Here is a 5,000-nt window from a genome sequence, read left to right on the forward strand (position 1 = left end):
ATGTCCCACACAGGGGTGCACCCAACATCACAATACTGCCTCCTGTCACACCACACAAACAATGGCAGGAATGAAAGACACAGGTCTGCCACAAGCATGGAATCAGAGCGCCGCCTGTTATGAGCCAAAGGTGCACCCTGACGTGGCAAATCAGATGATGCCGCAGTCATTTACTTACGATAATCACAATCAACAAACTGCCGCCCCCCCCCCCCCCAAAACACCTTTCCTTACAACAATGTGTACCTTAACCTAACCCATATTGTGCCTTAACCTAACCCATATTGTGCCTTAACCTAACCCGTATTGTGCCTTAACCTAACCCGTATTGTGCCTTAACCTAACCCGTATTGTGCCTTAACCTAACCCGTATTGTGCCTTAACCTAACCCGTATTGTGCCTTAACCTAACCCGTATTGTGCCTTAACCTAACCCGTATTGTGCCTTAACCTAACCCGTATTGTGCCTTAACCTAACCCGTATTGTGCCTTAACCTAACCCGTATTGTGCCTTAACCTAACCCGTATTGTGCCTTAACCTAACCCGTATTGTGCCTTAACCTAACCCGTATTGTGCCTTAACCTAACCCGTATTGTGCCTTAACCTAACCCGTATTGTGCCTTAACCTAACCCGTATTGTGCCTTAACCTAACCCGTATTCTGCCTTAACCTAACCCGTGTTGTGCCTTAACCTAACCCGTGTTGTGCCTTAACCTAACCTGTGTTGTGCCTTAACCTAACCCGTGTTGTGCCTTAACCTAACCCGTGTTGTGCCTTAACCTAACCTATGTTGCGCCTTAACCTACCCTATATTGTACCTTAACCTAACCTATATTGTACCTTAACCTAACCTATGTTGCGCCTTAACCTAACCTATGTTGCGCCTTAACCTAACCTATGTTGCGCCTTAACCTAACCTATGTTGCGCCTTAACCTAACCTATGTTGCGCCTTAACCTAACCTATGTTGCGCCTTAACCTAACCTATGTTGCGCCTTAACCTAACCTATGTTGCGCCTTAACCTAACCTATGTTGCGCCTTAACCCAACCTATGTTGCGCCTTAACCCAACACACGTTGCGCCTTAACCCAACACACGTTGCGCCTTAACCCAACACACGTTGCGCCTTAACCCAACACACGTTGCGCCTTAACCCAACACACGTTGCGCCTTAACCCAACACACGTTGCGCCTTAACCCAACACACGTTGCGCCTTAACCCAACACACGTTGCGCCTTAACCCAACACACGTTGCGCCTTAACCCAACACACGTTGCGCCTTAACCCAACACACGTTGCGCCTTAACCCAACACACGTTGCGCCTTAACCCAACACACGTTGCGCCTTAACCCAACACACGTTGGGCCTTAACCCAACACACGTTGGGCCTTAACCCAACACACGTTGGGCCTTAACCCAACACACGTTGGGCCTTAACCCAACACACGTTGGGCCTTAACCCAACACACGTTGGGCCTTAACCCAACACACGTTGGGCCTTAACCCAACACACGTTGGGCCTTAACCCAACACACGTTGGGCCTTAACCCAACACACGTTGGGCCTTAACCCAACACACGTTGGGCCTTAACCCAACACACGTTGGGCCTTAACCCAACACACGTTGGGCCTTAACCTGCTCTGTAATTGTCATACGACGCGTTAAATTAGTGTAGTGTTGCCTAACTGCAACCCCCGCAATATAGTTTGCTACTCGCACTGCCCGGTCCCCAGAGTATCGCTTCATGTTAAACACCTTGCAGCTATACACTGTAATGCGGATGGCAGCAGGACGTACATGCTCAATGCCCTTCGCAGTTGTTCATTGGCATTCGCATGGCGAAGCACAGCCTACGTTGTGGTACGGCTTGTGTCAACTGTCCGCTGATGTTGTACGTCCAAATCACACACTGTACTGCACATTGGTCCTCATGTACTGAATGATACATCGTGGTACATGTGTGACCGTACCACGACTGCGCCAACAACGGCGAACCATACGGTCCAAATATTGTGCACTCAGCTACATGTCGTCTCCCTATAAGAGCTGGATTGCAGTATGGTATGCCGTGGATGGCGATCGGCATGAGCCGTCTGTTGATGTAGTGGCGCGTGTTGTCAGACGTAGTCGTCTCTTCTCACACACCGTGATAGCATGGTGCACTGCGTTCCACATCTGCGACATGCGACAGAGGCCGGTTGACAGTCGTTCGCGCAATGGACATCGCATACGTACGGGGGCCACCTTCCACGTGTTCGCGAAGCGTGCACATGTTGTTGCGTGTATGTGGGCAGACATAGTGTGTCGTGACACCTGACACAGGCATGCAACAATCGTTGAATTTGCAAATGGCGATGGACGTCTACGTTTGCTGGTGACGTTACGCAAATGAAGAACTGGTAAACCGTTGTGGTGCGGTTGTTCTCGCTAGAGGTGAATCAGTGATGGCGACGATCGGTTGAGCTACCAACCGGTTGTTTCAGCGATACCCACCATGCCCACGAACGTGAATGGCATGTGGGTGTGAAGCGATACGCGGCGGTGGCTGGGTGGGACCGTCCCCGGCCGGTGAGGGGGGGCCTCCCGGCGTGCTGGCCGCGCGGTGCGTGGGCGCACGCGCTACAGCCGGCTGGTGGGGGCGGCCAGTGGCAGGCGCGCCGGCCGACGGAGGCGGCAGGCGGCGTAGCTGCGCGCCGGCGCACCCTGCACGCGGCGCCGTGCGGCCAAAGTAGGTCCTCGCGGGCCCGGTGCGAAGCGCGGTGGACATCTGCAGTGTGCTGGTCCGATTGAGGACTGTGTGCGCTGAGGATGCGCCGCCGCCCGGCGCTCGGCGCCGCGACGCCGTCTGCTGCTCGGTCGCCTCTGCGGTTCTCGCAGGTGGATTGTATCGCAGCTGTGCGGACGTGTTGGCGCGTGCGCTGTGCTGGGAGAGTTCGCTTCGGCACCCAAGTGGGGCTTTTGTCCTTCTGTGGCGCTGGCGTTGGAGCTGCCGGCCACCGTAGGTGGCGCGTGTTGTCTCCCGCCGGCAATGCCACGACAGCACGCTCCCGGGCCTCTGTCGGCAGCGGCAAGCTCAGTTGGGAGCACGGGTGGTCGCACCTAAAGCGTCTACTCGCCAAACTCCGGGCGATTGCGCCTCTCTCGAACCCGACCAAGTACTTAGGACGGCGCTGCGCGCCGCCGGGACCTGAGAGGGTTTCGAGGTGTATTGTGCAGGGGAGCTCAGCCTCCTCCTGTTTGCAGAATAATTGAGCGGACGCTTGCGTGTTCGCGCGGGCCCCCGGGACACACTCCCGGGCGGCCGGCTGCTCAGCTCTAGTTGACGCAGCTCCCTGGTTGATCCTGCCAGTAGTCATATGCTTGTCTCAAAGATTAAGCCATGCATGTCTCAGTACAAGCCGCATTAAGGTGAAACCGCGAATGGCTCATTAAATCAGTTATGGTTCCTTAGATCGTACCCACGTTACTTGGATAACTGTGGTAATTCTAGAGCTAATACATGCAAACAGAGTCCCGACCAGAGATGGAAGGGACGCTTTTATTAGATCAAAACCAATCGGTCGGCTCGTCCGGTCCGTTTGCCTTGGTGACTCTGAATAACTTTGGGCTGATCGCACGGTCCTCGTACCGGCGACGCATCTTTCAAATGTCTGCCTTATCAACTGTCGATGGTAGGTTCTGCGCCTACCATGGTTGTAACGGGTAACGGGGAATCAGGGTTCGATTCCGGAGAGGGAGCCTGAGAAACGGCTACCACATCCAAGGAAGGCAGCAGGCGCGCAAATTACCCACTCCCGGCACGGGGAGGTAGTGACGAAAAATAACGATACGGGACTCATCCGAGGCCCCGTAATCGGAATGAGTACACTTTAAATCCTTTAACGAGTATCTATTGGAGGGCAAGTCTGGTGCCAGCAGCCGCGGTAATTCCAGCTCCAATAGCGTATATTAAAGTTGTTGCGGTTAAAAAGCTCGTAGTTGGATTTGTGTCCCACGCTGTTGGTTCACCGCCCGTCGGTGTTTAACTGGCATGTATCGTGGGACGTCCTGCCGGTGGGGCGAGCTGAAGGCGTGCGACGCGCCTCGTGCGTGCTCGTGCGTCCCGAGGCGGACCCCGTTGCAATCCTACCAGGGTGCTCTTGAGTGAGTGTCTCGGTGGGCCGGCACGTTTACTTTGAACAAATTAGAGTGCTTAAAGCAGGCAAGCCCGCCTGAATACTGTGTGCATGGAATAATGGAATAGGACCTCGGTTCTATTTTGTTGGTTTTCGGAACCCGAGGTAATGATTAATAGGGACAGGCGGGGGCATTCGTATTGCGACGTTAGAGGTGAAATTCTTGGATCGTCGCAAGACGAACAGAAGCGAAAGCATTTGCCAAGTATGTTTTCATTAATCAAGAACGAAAGTTAGAGGTTCGAAGGCGATCAGATACCGCCCTAGTTCTAACCATAAACGATGCCAGCCAGCGATCCGCCGCAGTTCCTCCGATGACTCGGCGGGCAGCCTCCGGGAAACCAAAGCTTTTGGGTTCCGGGGGAAGTATGGTTGCAAAGCTGAAACTTAAAGGAATTGACGGAAGGGCACCACCAGGAGTGGAGCCTGCGGCTTAATTTGACTCAACACGGGAAACCTCACCAGGCCCGGACACCGGAAGGATTGACAGATTGATAGCTCTTTCTTGATTCGGTGGGTGGTGGTGCATGGCCGTTCTTAGTTGGTGGAGCGATTTGTCTGGTTAATTCCGATAACGAACGAGACTCTAGCCTGCTAACTAGTCGCGTGACATCCTTCGTGCTGTCAGCGATTACTTTTCTTCTTAGAGGGACAGGCGGCTTCTAGCCGCACGAGATTGAGCAATAACAGGTCTGTGATGCCCTTAGATGTTCTGGGCCGCACGCGCGCTACACTGAAGGAATCAGCGTGTCTTCCTAGGCCGAAAGGTCGGGGTAACCCGCTGAACCTCCTTCGTGCTAGGGATTGGGGCTTGCAATTGTT

At 53.9% G+C, this 5,000-nt stretch overlaps 1 non-coding gene across 1 annotated transcript in view; it reads left to right on the top strand.

The window, feature by feature from the left end:
- The first annotated feature begins 3,332 nt into the window (after window positions 1-3,332).
- Window positions 3,333-5,000, top strand: part of LOC126434435 (small subunit ribosomal RNA) — a 1,910-nt gene continuing 242 nt past the window's right edge. Inside the window, exon 1 of the ribosomal RNA XR_007579229.1 lies at window positions 3,333-5,000. This exon is cut by the window's right edge and continues 242 nt beyond it. This is a non-coding gene — a ribosomal RNA (small subunit ribosomal RNA).

This window comes from Schistocerca serialis, unplaced genomic scaffold (assembly GCF_023864345.2).
Source record: "Schistocerca serialis cubense isolate TAMUIC-IGC-003099 unplaced genomic scaffold, iqSchSeri2.2 HiC_scaffold_1189, whole genome shotgun sequence".
Lineage (NCBI taxonomy): Eukaryota > Metazoa > Arthropoda > Insecta > Orthoptera > Acrididae > Schistocerca > Schistocerca serialis.